The sequence below is a fragment of the Branchiostoma lanceolatum genome, chromosome 7 (genome assembly GCF_035083965.1).
Source record: "Branchiostoma lanceolatum isolate klBraLanc5 chromosome 7, klBraLanc5.hap2, whole genome shotgun sequence".
In the NCBI taxonomy this organism is placed as follows: Eukaryota; Metazoa; Chordata; class Leptocardii; order Amphioxiformes; family Branchiostomatidae; genus Branchiostoma; species Branchiostoma lanceolatum.
This window is the reverse complement of record NC_089728.1, coordinates 9,441,269-9,459,546: the sequence shown is the minus strand read 5'-3', so window position 1 is coordinate 9,459,546 and position 18,278 is coordinate 9,441,269. Positions and strand designations below refer to the sequence as shown.

At 43.9% G+C, this 18,278-nt stretch overlaps 1 long non-coding RNA gene across 4 annotated transcripts in view; it reads left to right on the top strand.

The window, feature by feature from the left end:
* LOC136439099 (uncharacterized) overlaps positions 1-1,368 on the top strand; it is a 41,688-nt gene extending 40,320 nt beyond the window's left edge. For all 4 annotated transcript variants that reach the window (XR_010756489.1, XR_010756487.1, XR_010756490.1 and 1 more), the window contains 2 exons: positions 315-395; positions 482-1,368. This is a non-coding gene — a long non-coding RNA (uncharacterized lncRNA). The remainder of the gene's footprint in view (positions 1-314; positions 396-481) is intronic.
* The last annotated feature ends 16,910 nt before the right edge of the window (positions 1,369-18,278 follow it).

The window sequence follows — 18,278 nt, the reverse complement described above, 5'->3', positions numbered from 1 at the left end:
TGCGATATGGGAAGGAGGAAACAATAACAACGGCAGTCATGATAGGTGTAATACGATAGGAGATAATACCGCCGAGCTTCGAAAATGCCAATCATCCAAGTATAGTGTGGTTATGTGGACCTCACGAAATACACGAGACACCATACACTGTTGATCACTGATCTTATATAAAGTACTTGAACACTAAAACACTTTTAACATATTCTGAAATATCCTTTTGCTAATGTTGATCTTCCATACAATACGCTAACATTGGAACTTGGAAGAAAGATATAGAGTTTTAGTTGAATAACTGCGTTTCTTGCTTTTTCCAGTATTCATTTACGATGAAACAGTGGTGAACAGTAAGAACACAAACACCGAGTTGGACTACAATGATATGAAGAGTTTGTGAGGTAAGTCCATCACGATATTGACACTGAAACTTAAGAACGTTTAGTTCATAATATGCTTCACTAAACCTTTAATTTGTACATAACAGGTGGTCGTCTATTGGGGAAGACGTAGTAGTGAGATGGTGTATGTCTGGATTACCCCGAAATAGATGCTATCTGCGGTTTGCGGTTGATGAGGCAGCCAGAGTCTGTCAAAGATGCCAGGCAGCAGAGGAGCCGCTGGACACCCAATGATGGATGGACGACATGGACACAGATAAGCTGGAGGTAACCCGATTGATACAGAGATGCCGAAGACGATGGCAACAATAGTTAAAGTTGTGAGATAAAGCCTCGGGACAAAGATTACCGGAAACCACACAGACGTTTCTGAGATATCATTTAGCTGAAAGAATAAGACGTTGTGATGCTATCACGGGTACACGTCAGAGATGTCGTTACACGTTGATGTATGAAGATTGAAGGACAACCTTCCTTCAAGCACCCATGCTGCCTGATTTGAGAGATGGCGGTTTGTTTTGCTTTTACTGTGACCCAGTCGGCCCTTTGTACTGGTCCGTGTTTCAAAGGGAGCTGTCGAGGCGAGACTGGCGCTGACATTGTTCAAACAAGTGGCTGCCAGACTACCTTTGCAGTTCCTGTTGGTTTTTCTTGTCTGCTTTTGATAATTAATGAGCGTGGATTCGATAGAAGTTGTTGTTTCTGCAAGACACAGAAGAACAAGTTTTCGCGACAGTACGTAACGTTATGCTGTGTTTGTGGACAACCGTTTGGACAAGTGAGAAATCGAATGCACCTATCTTCAGGTTTTTGTCAATCTTGATCCAGACCCAGATAACAGTTACGAACATTGGAGTCCCTGAGCAGTTTTTACATACTTTCAATAGATCACATGGAAACTTTTCGGCAAAAATGTATGCTCAAGTAGTATGGCTAGCTTGAAAAGGGGATGAATTAAAGATGTTAAGTGTTTGCAACTCTTACTAGGAACCATTTCTTAATAACTTGATGTCACTAATGGATCTACTTACCAACATTGCGGGTGGACAAATGTCGTCTTTGTTTACTGATAGTTATGATTAATTGTAACAGTGTGAGTGATATTGTACCTCATTAACTTTTGCCCCATTTCTTTAATTTGAGAGAGATAGTAATTCAGAGAAGGCGAAAAAAGATCGTTTAAGGTCCTAGACAGTTCCTTCCTTCCCTTGACACCTCTGTCCTATATAATTCAGGGCTCGTCCTCATGTTGAGTTGGTGGAAGAGATTACGGTATGAAATATTGAAGAAAATTGGAAGGCAAATGCATGCATACAGAAGTAATTATCTTATTCGTCATCCTGTCAACGTCCGGATGCAGTGAGGTGATTGTCGGGTAGTATCAGTGTCGGGTTACAACACTGCAACGACTGTTCTCTTTTGTTATGTTTCAAACAAGCGTCCGCTTCATACACACACTGGGGTCAAAAGTATACTTCGTTATATGTGCATGATAAGTATGACAGAGCGGAGCATTTGTCGGTTCCGTAGAAGACTTATGTACACATAGAGGCTGTCATTAAAAAGTCAATTTAGATAATAACACGGGTTGGGCTGTGCTTGTCCCATCCGCTTCACTACACTTCCAGGTGGCTCCGTGACGTCAGCTGCCTTATACATCATTCAAGACATCGCCCTCTTAAATTCGCTTGATTGCCGGAGCCTTAAGAGCAATTTCTGATCCTTTTTAATTTCCACTTTGTTCCAGGCTGATTTCAATTGATTATGGATTTGTCGGCAGTTCATCGTTCTGTGTGGATGGAGGGAAGGCGTGTCGTGGGCTGCTATGACTGACTGGTGACATAAAACTCTACACGGGAGAACACTGTGTTCAACAAAAGTGCAACAAGATGTTTAATTACACCGCGTTGTGACATTGCCAGGAGCTAGTCTACCGAGCCAACAGGATTGTCTCATTTCTAAGAAGGCTACCGGCGGATTCTGGCAATTTTGCGGGTCAAAACGATTATGGCCCAAATATAGCCGTCCACTTCTTACGTTCAGTGTAGCTACACATAACCATCAAAGTTTCTCCATGCATTCTACATTCAAATTACAATGAAAGAAATATTCTAATAGCAAATGAACTGACAATAAACTTTCCACAGGACAGTCTACTATCTCGATAGACCAGATGGGGTTCGTTAATATGAGATTAGTCTGTGGGACGGTATGAATGTCAGGGTCAATGGCAGAGGCGGAAAACACACAGAATGATCCCCTCGCGGCATTACCTCCGCCGTTAACAGATTTCTCAGATCCTTTGCACGACGGCGCCTAAAAAATGAAGAAATTAAGATGGCGTATCTGTTCATCCAGTCGAGTCATAAGACTAATGAGACTGTAAAGCTAATTCTATTCCGGGACAGACAAGACACGGAAAATGAAATAAAGGCCTCGTAAATTTGTCACAAGTACTCAACGACCTGTACAAACCTGAGTACGATAAAAGGCTGCATGCCACGATCCATTTATCAGGAGTCGTACAAGTGACATAACCATGCTATCACAGGCATTTTAAATGTAAATCCCGCTGCGCTTCTAAACGGTCGCGTTCGCTATAAGCGCCGCCCGAGTCTGGGATCACCCAAACCTATCATTACTCTACCCTTCAGGAGGTCGACCTGTTCTATAGCTGAGCCGTCTAACAATGGGCTCAATTCCACGGAAGAGAATTCCTAAATGTCGTAATGAAGTAGTTCTACGACAAAAGATTAAATTGTCAAACGCCAGAGTTCGGCAATTGGAGGACTATCCTTTTTTGGCTGGGTAAAATCCAGCGAAATGCCACCCGTGACTTAAAATGGTCTCCGGGGATCGTGTTTTAAGGTAACACATGGCGGGGCGCACAGCGAGACGGCGAAAAGATCAAAGCGGTTAAACGTCATGCACGAGAAGCGTTCTTGGTCTAAAAACGGCACAAATGTGTAATAAATCAAGAAAAGACAAATCTTTGATTAAAGACGTATTTCCTGCGATGCAGGTGTTGTGTGGGTGTTGGTTACACCTGGAGGCGATGCGGCGGCGGTTCTAGCGGTGGATCGGTTTTCATGGGCCGCTAGCATCGCCCGCTGAGTGGAGGAACATTGTCGTCTCCTCTCCACACACAGATGTTTTGTATCTCACACATAAGCGACACCATTGTTCCTGTCGAACAAAACAGTTCATGGCGCACACAACGTCTGCCGTCCGACAACTCACCTGGAAATGATATCCGATGACCTCAGATACGCACTTAATTCCCTACACTCTGTAATAAAACTTTAAAAGTACGGTTTAGTTATATGGGTTGTCTTCTCGATCATGTCACAAAAGAATGTTAATCGTGATGTATACGATAATATAGTTGAAAAACTATAGGGTGATTGCAATGATCCCTACGCCGAACATATCCTCGATGAAATGAGTCAGCAAGCAGAACTATTGTAAGGTTCGTAAATGACAGTTTTATTTACTTTGTCCACACAAGGGTTGTACATATGTACTTTAGAAGTGGAGCTGGTCAGTCATTAAGCACGGTCTCCGTGGATCAAACCACCATTCCCCGTGGGACGGGACACTGATTCCACTGACAATTAGCCGAGTTTAGGCGTGATGGATGCCCAATATCCCCGGGATAATTTTTGACCACACGCTACTGAGACACAGAGATGATGCTTAAGTAAAGTGGTTGATGAAAGCGTCAGTGACGCTGAAGGCGATGCCTGGACATCATCGATCATCTACCTGACAGAGTCCTCTCCCAACAAGTGACAATTCACTGCCACTAAAACTCGGACAGTCCTAGGCTATTTCGGAAAATCTTTGCACGTGCGGTGTTCAGGAATACATCATATCAAAGCTTTTATACCTATCGGTGAATCATCTTCCTTGTTTTACAAAACTCCAGAGTAACTTGAAATGCAGGTCACTGACCTGAGTGTATCCTTCTGTGAAAATAAATAAAGTGTCAAACTGTCAAACGTCGCCAACTGACTGCAACGTGCCTGTGTAGCCACAGTGACACAACTGTAAACTCGCCAGATGAAACATAAGTTCTATTTCCTCCGAAAGTTTTCCCTACGTGAAGGTTTAATAAACACACCATTAACTTAAATCTCATGCTGACACCGGTTGATCTGTTTCTCGTAGACGGTAGGAAATACTGACATGGCAATGTGAAGATAACCCAGTTATCTTGCGGTCCGGCACGCTCGTGTCCTAACCTTGACTTTATACCCTTGGCAGCGGATGTTCTTGTCACCGGGTGATCAAAGTTGCTGTTAGTTAGTTTGGGGACAATTTACTACGTGAGATTACGTCTAACAATCTGTTGGGGAAACAGGGGTGAGGGTCATCAATCGTTGATGGAAAGTTCGGAAATGGAAGTTTTATTCAGACCAGTTGTTTCGGAAATATCGCACATAATTCTTGGATCACAATCGGTACCGCCGTCACAGAGTACCACGCAGGTCACGTCACTGGAAGTACTCAAAATGCGGTTTTACGGCATGGGTGTCACTCTTCACTCCGTCTGATGTTTTATTAGATATGCATTAGATTAGAATACATCTGATCTACTATTCCTGTATCCCATTCATAAAAACACAGCACGAACACACATATCATTGCAATACACGCATAACATAACATAACTTATATATATATTGAACTACAAAAGAGAACAGCATAATAATTAGGAAAACAAAGAGTAACATACTTCGTCATGGGCAAAATCATTGTTGGTCTGTAGTTTTGTAATTTGAAACCACGTGAATGGACTGAGAAATCGGTATGGTTTGGCGGTCTCAAACTACAGTTATCCAATCATTGGGTTTTTCAATTTTTCATCATAGTGAAATGTAGTTTCTGATGACTTCCAGTAAATAAACAAACAGGTTACCAAATCGACATAAACGTGTCATCATCAAAGCGATTCCTCGCGGCCATGGATTAGAGGGGCTAAACTAATGGAGGATAATTTATCACCTTGAATGATAAGAGTATCTTTCCCCACTTTTGTGGTAAGTGGCAAACAATGGTCGACCCATTTATGTTCGGGATATCTCGCAAAGCAATGGGTTCATTAAGAAATCTTTTCAAAATCCCAACCCTTCCAATGGCATAATTCGAGGATTTACGTGGATTAATGCCTTTAAGTGATCGACGTTGAAGATAGTGCTGAAGATAATCGTAAAGGATCTTTCTGTGTGATTTGTGACAGAACAATCGCCTGTGTCTCCCGGACCACACAAAGACTGCTGGTTGTACTCGTAACCATTGTTTGTGGACTGACGCGCCCATTGTTTGTGAGCATAGACGATATGGTAGATATACGATTTATCCTACGCATTATTAAATTTGGATTATTATCAATTGGCGATATACTGTTCGTGGGAAAGGATAAAAGTTGCCAAAGAAAAAGTCGAATGATCTTAACACTGTCGTGATCCTCTTTTTATTTCATTTATTTGTCTTTTTTCTCTGTGTGTGTGTGTGTGTGTGTGTGTGTGTGTGTGTGTGCGCGCGTGTGTTTACATGTGTGTTTACATGTGTGTGTGTGTGTGTGTGTGTGTGTTGAGAATGGCGCCAAAAATATAAGTCTAACCATTATGAATTCTGCCCATATGATGTTGTAATGAACCAGAAAATTTGCCGACAATTGTGCGAAGGCGTCGCCGTCTGGGAGACGGTGTCATTCTTACCGGAATTAAGCCGGATCTGCGGCGAACAATATCACAAATTTTCCAGGTGTTGGCGTCTGACGTCTATCAAAACAATATGTGCATTGTGAGACCCAATTTGGCTAAATCTGCTAACCATGGCAGCATATACTAGAATTGTACCCAACCTTTGTAGCAATAACGTCATTAACTATACCGCACTCTCGCTGACTATACTGTGATACTATATATACTTGCATATTCTACATTGCCAGGCAGCATATTACAGAATACTGACATAAACCACCCTACGCCCGACTCCATCAGCGTACATACACGTACACATCTGAGATAGAATTGGATGTGTTGCGAGCTAAGTTGCTAAATCGAGTGTTTAGCCGTGAGCTCAAAGAGGCGTTACGGTGAACAATGTCAGCAATTATCCGGTCTTTGGGTCTAAATACCCCCCTAAACATTCCTGGCAAAGACGAAGTGATCTCAGAATTAACCCTGGTCGCAGTGCAGCTCGTTAAGTGATACCTGAGGGAGTCTGTCCAGACGCACTGTCTTGGGCTGGCATTTCGCACAAACCTCAACAACAATGCTACCTCTATGTCATATCATTGATATCATCATCAAACCATACCACACACCTGGCTGTACTAAAAGGTCAGATGTCGCCAAAGCCTCTAAATCAACTCGCTCCCCGCCTCTTTCGTAATGGTTTACTTAAATCAAAGTCGGCAAATGATGTGACCTTTCCGACGATTAGGTTTCGTCGAGGGCAGGTTTTGTGAAATACTCCCGCACTTGGGAACTTTTAATCCCCTCCCCAGACAACGGGATCAAACTATTAAACATAGCAACAATACCGAACGTTCAGGTAACTAGGACCGAACTGACATTATAGTCGGCCATAGGGGGTAGGTTTAATGGGACAATGTGGATAAAATGGGGGAGCCACTCTCTTTTACCGCACACAGACCAAAAACACAAGGAAGACCACGCAAAATACTGAATGGCGGCTAATGCTACTGTGTTAATGCGGATATATTTCCCATCGAATATAGGTTGGTCCTATCGTCTTTGTTGTCTCGGGACTAGGATGACAAAACAGTTCTTTTGGGCTAATAATCTACCAATGACTCCATTTCCCCAGGGACAACCGTAGTAAGCATGTGAAAACAAGGCTGACAATGGCACATATCATCCACTAATATCCCTATCATTTTAAGATGGTTGCTGGGAAACGCTAATGTAACGGTGAAGAAAAATTACTACAGCAAGACCAGGGATGGACGTATGTTAGTTTGTGATACTGTAGATTTACGCATATTGCATTTATTGTTATGTCCCTTTGTTGCAATTAAAGGCACCTGTCTCTGTCTTCTTTGTACAAGTTCAATTTCCTCTGAAGTATCTCACAATGTACCTTTCATTCTCTCTTTTGAGTCCACTAAACACTAGACACTATACATTCTGGTGTATAACATAGAACCTTGTTGAAAGGGGTTGTATGGGCAGTGTGCTGTTAATCCACTGTGTCTAAGGCGGAGCCCACCCCTCTCCTTCCACCGCCTTTTACGTCCCCAAACGAAGTCAGGTATCCAATTTTACACCTGGGTGGAGTGAGGAAAGTCGTATTAAGTGACTTTCCCAAAGACTCAACGTCTAGCCAAGAATAGGACCCGTGACCTTTTGATCTGGTGTCCGCTAGCATTGCCATTCGGCCATTCGACGAACCTCTGTGCTGCACTGCTGGTTATTCAATGGAGGTTATGTACATGTAGCATAGCAGAAAGACGTGGAATGGAAAACACACAATCAAATATTAACCAAACCTGATGGCGACAGAACATACACATCCTGTACGCAACAGTCCATAATAAGGACAAATATGATACATGTGTCATTCCGTATATACATCTATTGACAATATATAGGGAATGACACATGTATCATATAAACCTTGTCAGAACAGGACACATATTTTGCGACTGTCTGAGCTGCAATGTATTTCCTTGACACAGCAAATTAAAAGTCTTTTATTCTCTACACGAACTCAAACTGTCCGAACAGAAGCTAGGCTACCATCATCACGGTATCTAAGTCTCGGGTGGCCTTTGTCACCTACCCCAGACTTGTCTACGGTGGGCAATTTTTCTGTCGTCGCGTCTAAAGAGTTTCAGCCCCAGATTATCAATCATAAATCTGCCCTAATCTGCCCTAATCTGCTAGTGTTCAGGAACAGAGGTGCCAAGCCACGCCCTCGAGACGCCTAAATCTGAGACTCAACATTTCAAAACCTTCCCAGCGACAAGCTAAGAACTCCTTTATTACCTAACCCCTGCACGCTGGTGTTGTCTCGCCACTGTCATGCCAAATCTTGTTCTATTTTACTGTTGGTCTTAATTAACGACATTATAAGCTTTCAGTGGATTTCAAGAATGGTTATGTTTCAATTAGCAGGTATCCTACCCTTGTGTATTTGCCCGAATGGGAGTATGAAAATATGGACGGCCCATGACGAGAAGGCGACACATTTTAAAAGGCTTCTTACCGCAATGAACGTATTTGTAGATAGAATCACCGAGAACCACCCAGAAACACTCCCTTCCGTCATTAGAAGCATCACTGTCCATTCAGCGCCCCTGGTGACAGTAAGGCCACACTGATAGTCGAAAACACTAAGAGATGAGCCCCAAATCTTCCCATTGAATTTTAATCTGGGAACTCAGTTTTTTTTGTGAGAATTTTGCACGTGCTTCCATAATGTACTTGTGCAGCTGAATCTTTCCATAGTTCCGTTATCACTATGTCAAAGATTTGAGTTTCTGGAGGCTTTTGAAACGCGTATCTAGGCAACATTGGGATTGGAAGACTTACATGCCAAACTTTGCTGTCAGAAAACATTAACTTTCTGCTTCACAGTGGACAGCTTAGTCTAGGCGGACGCAGCGTCATATTTTCAATGATAAACTTGATGTATATAGCGAGGGCTACCTTAACCATACAAAACTGTCCGTGTGACCAAGAAACAGCATAACTTTTCTTTGTATAGACGGTTTCACAATTCAATAATTATTTTGAAACCGTTCAAATGGCGACAGAATCATTATGCAAGGGTATGGTCGGTCGACCTTTATATTCTTATCGATATGTATATCATAGTTTTTCTATCCGCTCCATGTCTCTTTGGGAGTTATGTATACTAGGTTTGTATTCTCTGTAGCTAATAATATACACTAATAACAAACATCTCTTGTCCAATAACAAATACAGTTGTTATTCCTAGCTCGTGAACTCTTGCTGTGCCCCTATTTTAAAAGGTTTGTGCTTTTACAAAATAGCATGAGATCCTACTCTGGAAACGCTGAACCATGTGCTGTGTTGACTACGCCGGTGGCAACAAGTTGCCGGGAGAGAGAGCCTGTCTGAACCCGACCTGGGGAACAGAAATGTTCGTGTATGTCTCACCATGTCAGGACACCTGTTCTACATATAGCATTGCCTGTTTGACAATTTTCTTTGTTAGCTCTAACGCATGCACCAAGTTATGAGCGTGCCTCGTGATGTAGTATTTTTAGAAAATGTCCACTGTACTCTGAAAACCGCGTGAATTTACGAATGCCCCTACAGTGTGTGCGTTTACAGGTTTCAACGTGCTAAATCTTCTTGTACCGACACTGCAAATATCAACAAAGACTCCTGTTGTAACATTCGGACAGGTGTAATCTTTGCTTGGCTCTAGATCCGTTATCAGCCATGCTGTTGTTCTTGACGTAGGCAGACTGTTTAGAACACAGATCTGTTACCAGATTACAGCGATTCCGCATTGCGATGTACACTAAGATGTTTTTGTATGTTTTTTCTCCAGCGACTGTTGCTTTTATTAGAAGTAATGTTATTTTGCACCTTTGCCCTTAAGAGGATTTTCTATTGACAAGTCAATTGCAAAAACATCAGACGATATTTGGGGTGCATGTGTCTTAGTTGATATAATAGCTATATTGTTTTGTTAGCTATCAACCACCGTACATGGTGTTTCCTTTTGATGTACTGCATGTATAAGACCACACGAAGAATAGCTAGGAGAAATGTCAAGCTAATTGTGGATCCAAATAAAGTATTCACCGTTTTACATATTGTGATGTGCTGTGTTCTACAGCGACTATGCGAGGATCCAGCCACTATCGTGTCAATAGTGTAGTTGATGAACTAGATTAGCCTCGAGAAATGTCAGGGTCGTTCTCACTGAAATGTCCCATATCCGGTCACGAGACTAGAGCGGGTTTGCGATAAAAAAAGTGTTTGCGAAACTCTCACTTTCGCAAACAGGCGCAAACTGGCGAGGCCCAGTGAGATGCCTGCTTCAGTTATGACGACCCCGGAACTGGTAAAATCTCCAGTTCAATTCGGGTCACCATGTTATTCAGACACTATGTTGAAAATCTCTTAACACTTATTTTCGTTACTTTTATAGAATAAAGAAAACGGTTTCAATCGTCTTTAAAAAAACACGTATGTATGAAGGACTCGATGACGCGTCGCAGATCGAACGATCGACCCGACCGCCGCCCTCCCCACTTCACCACAGAGATCTGACACACCGGCTGTGGTTGGGTCGGCAAACACTTGTTAACCTCCATTCTGCATCGATTTATTGACATCCATATTTTCGGCGTGGAGAACATGTCTGAACAAATATTTGGGAGTCGCATACAGCTTGCCCTGGTTGTCTGGACTAATATTGGGATATGTTGTACACGGCCGGTTAAATGTGCTGGACACGCCGTTATCATCGTTCACTTCTCGTGTGATACTGAGAAAGCTATGTGTATGCGGGCATACTAGTAGTATACGTTTGCCAGACCTAAGATATTTATAGCCTGAATTCAATCAAGCCTCCTGTGACCGCTCGCCGTCCTGTAATCGGCCGCGGGGAGGGGACAGAAATCCCCGGACAGCTGGAGTTTGCGTTATACAGACTAAGATATTTACAAAAAGGGTATTTTTGTCTTGCATTCACGCGCCGTAAACAAACGTGGGTTTGTAGGATTCAGTTCTGGTACACTGTCCCTCCTACTCAGTAGTATGTATTATATACTGTATCTATTTGTACGTACTTACTACAAGAGTTGATATAGAGGCATTTACGCATGATGTCTTTAGAAACCAGACATCATACAAATTAACAGGTTGTTGTTGTGATGCTCAACACTGAACGTTGTTGGCAGATTTAGTTCAACTTAATCCTAGCGATCAATCAATTAAACTCTGTTATTGAACAACCCTTTTACCGTCATAGTGTACAAAGGGCTGACATCATAGAGAAAGGACGCACCGTTAAAGTACAAAAGGGCTTGGGGTATAGGGCCCAATGCAGGACAGGGTACATGTATGTAAGGACTTGAGAAGGAATGATGAGAACACTTGCATGTCTATCCGCAGTGCGTCCTGCTCAAATTTTGGCCTAACTTAGACGGAATAAAACAACAATAACAAAAGAATAGCACTAGAAATTTGTAGAATATAGGAGGATGAAATGATTCAAACTTTCAGTGGAAGCTAAGCTACAACAGTTCAAAGTGTTGATATAACCAGGCCATCACATGTCGTGTCCAAACAGTCGGGAAGGTGCGACACGGCCCGACACGACACCACATTATGTACACGGGCCGTCACCGGCAGCCTGGTCGGGTCTACGGGCGGGTCTACTAGCCCATGTTGCCGTTTTCACCTGCAACAAACCGGCGTACACACCCTTTAAGTCTTTAATTAAGTCTTTACCTCGGCTTCTTTGAAAGCCAGCGCTAATCATATGGACTAATATGGCGCGATGACCTTTGTGTTCTCCACTCAGAACGGAATAATGAGAGTCTGTTGCAGGGACGAGAGGAGCGGGAAGGCGTCCGGGTGACAGGCGGTGATATGATTGATCGACATGCCCGTAAAGACAGCTTCGGGGGAGGAATCCACTCCGACCCGCCGCATTTTTCACACACAACTTGCTGCTCAACTTTCGTCTACAAACTAGGTCCTTAGACCGAATTAATCGCCGACGTACTCAATCTGCTGTCTTGTTAGACTTTGGCACGGACCAGTTCTGAACGTGAAGAAAAAAATAGACGACATTCTTTGTAACTTTACTGTTACAAAAACTTACATCGCTTCAAGCGACAAAGACATAGCATTGTGCTAGGTAATTTGTTTGTGACCTTTCTGCTCCCGAACCTCATTATTGTTGGAAAGTTGTGCGCGGGACCAAACCATATCTGACATGTGCATCTACACACCTGACTTGTAACCGGACAAAATCCTTGTTTGTTCCGTTTATGTAGGAAGCAAACAATTTCAGGCTAGATGTGCAGTGGTTATCTTCATGCACAAAATGGTGTGATTGTTGACGAAGTGTCGCGACCCCCTGCGCCCTCCCCCACCCTGCCGCTAGCACGTTTCCACGGCTGAACATCGGCAAAAGCCTTTCTGTTCTCCTCGAGTCATTAGGACGTATCAAAGACCCACAAAAAATCAACTCGGTGATGATTAGCATTTTTATGTCTTGAGGCGACGGACTTTTTATGTCCATTGTTTGCAAGAGTATATATTACACGACAAGTGACATGAAAGGACACAAAAGTACGACAATAAATCATGACAGCACTGCACGGAGGATGACCTTTACGGAATATTGGCTGAAATTAAAAGTCCACAGCGAGCATGTATCGTATTAAGGAGGGTATGAAAACACAAGGAAAACATCCAAGGAGCAGCCAAGGGTCGCGTGAGGAATCTGATATATCCTGATTGGGCACGAGAAGACATACGAGCAAGTCTGATACTCGGCGGTCGGTGTGCTTTGTACAATTGATAGCACATTGTGTGGAGGAGACAAACTAGCGTTACAGGCCTTGTGTACAGACAGGGGAACAGCGCATGGTCTGTGGGGTAGAACGGACGGGAAACCCTTCCTGGTGTACAACTGTTGTCAGATAAAACTGAACCAAGGTGCGAGGGGTGGGGACGTGCGGCGGGGTCTCGGTAGAACGGCAACAATCCAGCCATTGAGGGGATGGGGAGGGGGGCAGCCTGCTGGGTGATATATGGTCGTGTCTGGGACTGTTCATGTACACGGCGGGACCCTGACCCTTGCCACGGGCTGTAAGCCATGTCCAACACATGTTGGGTTGGTTCAGGACTCAGGGGTCTGTCCCACGGAGCCGACTGGAGCTCATGCTGCTTCAGCACGGCTTCCCTTCTGCACGGCTCGGACCTGCACAGAACAGACGACTGTGTTCTTTCTACACCCAGTCCGTAACAACACAACTACAGGCCGTGTACTTACACATATTACCGTTTCATAGGTCACGGGGGAACAACAAATGAGGGTCTGGGGGAAGTGAGGAGGTCTCGGGCTAGTCCTCGTGTGTTCTCGCGAGACTAGCAGGCTCCACCAGGTGGTGGCAGGTCCAGGCAGGTGGAGGACAGGATGTTGTGTACACTGACAACAGGCCTGTCTGTCAGTCGGCTGCTAAATGGGGGTGAACGTGGCCTGGGGACAGACGCCGCATGGTGGACGGGACGGAAAATGGTTTACATGTGGCGTGGAGAACTCAGGCAGTCATTACCAACTTAACCACGCTGCGTGAAATCACCGACTTCCCACCGAAACAAATTTGTAGTGTAGTACACATACCGCCAGCCTCGGGAGACGCGGGAGACATCTCGTGTGAAGTTAAATTGCGTGCTCAACTTGTACAAATGACACTCGAATTCTTCTAAAACGATGACAAACTGAAAACATACACTCATGCCACAACCTCTTGATCTAGTATAGATCATGCCAATGACTTCTTCTTATCAGACACGGCATAGTTCGCCTTCAACTGGAGGAAACCCTATATGTTTTTGGTGCTATAATCCACATATGTAAGGTCCTACACTAATGTTGTGTCCTAACATACATGTGTGACGCTGTAAGTGTGCGTTGAAGTTGCCCGGACCAGGCCCCCGACACAGATAGGCGACATCAGTATGGTCCCCATCAGCGGGGGAAAACGCAATGAGACCTGATTAATACAGAATTATTTCGAGACCCAAGGCACTGACACTCATCTTGTTCTTCATACCTACAAGGTTTGTCTAAATATGTACCCGATTTCCAGGCCGTGGGGCTATCTATACCGCAGCAGACAGGATGACGGAAACACTTATAGCAGTGATCTGAGTGCAGAATTAGTCAACTTTCGCAGGCGCCTCTCCGCCCTGCATTCCACATACCACTTCCCTTTTGAGACATCATTAGTCGTGACTTTGGCCTTGCCCGCGGCTCTACTGACCCTTCGTGCCGGCCAGGCGCCGTGTGTCCTGTCGAGTCGCCGCCAGACTGACCCGGCACGAGACGGTACATTATTACACTCACCCTGCTCTTCAGGAAACGAAGACGTTTCACTCTCAGGACACTGCTGTAGCTCGTTGAAAATCGTTCGTGACAACAGAGGCATCGATGCCAGAAGTCAAACAACTGTTGAAAGTGTACATTCCCCTCCTGACAAGAACAGTTACCATCGCTGATAGCGACACTGTGTAAACTTCGGGTTTTAAAGGCCAAGGTAACAATGGCAGTGACCTTGCCTTTGATTACTGAGTAGTTATCAAGGTGCCGAGATTGACGCTGCCAAACATGGCGAACACTGATTGTATGTACGAGTACTCATGATGTATGACTGAGTGTCACAAGCAGAGAGGTGGTCCAGGACCTCAAACTTGGGGTCAAACTGTCGCTGGTCCGGTCGAAATCTCGCAACAATCGATGATCGTTTGCAGCCAACTGACGACGTACAGACGCTGATGATGACGTCGTGTTTTACTTTAAAGTTTAAACGTGTAGTTAACATGGAAACATTATCAATACCTAGTACGGATTGGAAAAGTATGGTCAGCCCTACTACACTCGTATGGCATGGCAGATCGTGGGCGCTTAACACAAGTGATTGACTAGTACTCTCTCTTCAAGCAAGTAACGTTGATATTTTCTGGTTTACTTACAATATTTACAAGGACGTTAACGCCGTTTCTATGGGCACCAAAACGGCTGTAATATTTCATCGACCCCCGCATATCAACACCCACGTCAGTTTTACAACTCGCATATTAAAACTTGTCAGAATAGCCACTTCAGAGGTCCGCTGGTTCTAAATGTGTACCCACGCACTAGAGAGGTTGGCTCCGAGATATCATATGGTTGTGCCGATCAATCGTGGGGAGTCAGGGTAGTCATTCTCTACCACTCAATCATTATCATGCCAAATCCTTGAAAAGCTGACTCGACGACTCGGCTGAGATCGAACGCGCAATCAAGGTCATCCCCAGCCAGAATTTTCGATCACGTCCCGGCAAATGGTTGAGTGAGTTTACATATGTTCTGCACTCTGACGTGCGCGGGGCTACGGCAACGGACGGAAAATCCAATATCAGCGAATCCCCGCTTTACGTATAATGCTAATGAAAATGATATTTCACGCTCGCTGCTGTAATCTCACCGAATCGGTGTTGAGCAGAAAATGGCCTTTTATCGCAGCCACCAAAAGGTCGCGGGATCAATGTGCGTAATAATGCCGGCCAGAGAGCCGGGCGCACCGCCTACAAAAGGCTGGAATTGTCAGTTGGACCTGACGTGTAGGGCCGCCAATAAAACTAAACACAAGCAGACAGGCCATGATATGATTTGCAGTTCTAGTTTGACAACCAGGGCGCGACTCTAGCAATCTTAGATCGGCACAAAGTTTATGAAAATGCGATCGGCAGCGGCATAGTTCGGTCCTGCTCACTTGTATGGTTACAAACTACAGTAAATAAATGTACGTTGTATCACTACAGTACAGCTCACTGAGAGCAATAATTTATATGGTGATAATGTGAAAACAACACATTATGTACTTCCGCGGTTGTTTCTGAAAGTCAACAGTGTGGAATGGGTGGGTTATTATACCTTCAAGCGAAAAGGACAGTCAGACGAACAATATTGAATCAAGCCGGGACTGTGGTTAGGTCAATTTGCCAATCTGTCCAAGTTGTTTTACACGCTACGGTCATGTACACAAGTAAACCCCGCAGTTTCCATTGTTTTCTTCTCCTTGCCGCACGGCTCTTGTTTTCAGCATTCACAAGTATGCATCAGGACGGGAATGATAAGTAAAAACTCGGAGAGCAGATTATGAGATTTTCAATGGGCACTAAATTTGGATTTTACCCTGTAAATAAGATGTAATGAGACGATAGTCTCTGAAATAGTGGGCACCATGGGGGATATAATAGCCATAAGCTCTGCTGTAGAATTAAAGGTTACGTTAAAGTTGGTCAAAAGTCTAACGGTTAGCGATTATTTGTTGTCGAAAGTGCACTCATTCATAGTTACCTATTGCGGAGTGTCGCGTTACAAGCGGATTTATAAATGATCCACTCGGTTGACCAACAATTCGACATATGCGGTACGGGTGTAAACACTTCAACGTCGCCCTAACAAAACCTCATAATTACATCTAAAAGCGCGATTAACTTTAAACGACCGACAGCATGTCAACGGTCACTGCTAACTCCGACTGCGACATGAGTTGAAAAAAAAAAAAAAAAAAAAAAAAAAGCAACCACTTGGTCGTGGAAATGAGATATAAGATTTGGTCTTGTATTCATAATTGTATTCAACATTTATATAGAAACTGACATGCATGTGTACTGGTTGTGCCTTTTGTGTGTATTATTTAAAACAGAGCTTATCAAAACTCATACTCGGAGGCGGTATTAAAATGCAATCGAGCAATAAAACGCGGTAGTTTCCATTTGGAAGTCAGCCATGACGCTTCAAACCTTAAGGTCACCAGATTAAGTCGGGGAAACGTCAACGTACTTGAACGTAGACTAGGTGAAACATTATTTGGATGTTCTTATCACGGAGTCCTCCTCACAAACATGGTCTGGAAGTGATTTCGTATGAAGATTTAAAGAAGTTTGACGTGAGCATCTTGAACTGACAGCGAATTTTCATATCTAACTATTTCCAGCTACTTATTTGTAACATGTACTCTTACGCTTTCGAAACATGGGAAATTTTGATGTAGAAAAGATTCAATGGTTATTGTTTGGGTTGAATTTGAGGGAACGAATACTCTCTTTATGATAAAGATGTGGAGTGCTGCTTGCGACGTTTCTGAATTCAAGTTCCGGATAAATGACTCGCCCAGTAAACCACGACCCTTCTTCCCATAGTCCCTCCCACTGCTGGCCCTTCGCCCAAATGTTGACCCCAAACCTGCCCAATTAGCACATAGGACGGAAGGATAAACAGGTTTGTGCACTTACAGGACGTGTCCAAATCCTATAGAGTAAGAGAAGCACTGTTGTTACAACAAATATCTCTGGGCTGTCACCTTACATGGGCAGCGAAAGAACTTCGTAAAACGGACTGAACCAAAAGACTAACAGTGCCGTCATACTAGTCTCAGCCAAAATCCTCATTGAATCTGTTGACTGGAATTACTCACTGCGGTAACATGTATGTATTCCAGAAGGCAGATATTTGGTTATTTTAGTAGGTCAAGAACTGATGTGAAAGAAACGAATCATCCACAAGGCTGCTGCTCAAGATAGCGCACACGGTATAATGATAAAGCACACGGTACCATAACTACTACTAGCGCTAGCTGAGTGCATACGGTACAATTACTAGCGCTAGCTGAGTATATCTTACAAAAAATTCACGAATTTCGTATTGTGTTTTTAAGTAGCAATGGTTGCAGAAAGCTGCAACGTTACTTTCAGCAGAGGAAACACTATGTATGCGTGGATTTGGCTTAAGTTTAACCTAAGCCTCGTTTATTTCCCTTCAGCTGTGTTGTAGTGGACCGTAAGAGGGGGGTGTTGAGCGACAGTTGAGTATTTGTGAAACCTGACGCTGATAGGACAGGTGCATCCGCGTATATACACACCGCACACCGGCCACACTCCTGCATTCACCCGCACAGGCAAGGCGTGCAAATGGACGGGAGGGTGGCATTGTGCCACAACAAGTGCTAAGCGGGAGGTTACAAAGTATAGAGTTCTCCCCGCCCATTGTACCAACAGATTATCTGACATGCACCTGACTAGACCTACACTACACAAAACCTTCCCCGCAACATCGCACAACAAAACACGCCTCTCTCGG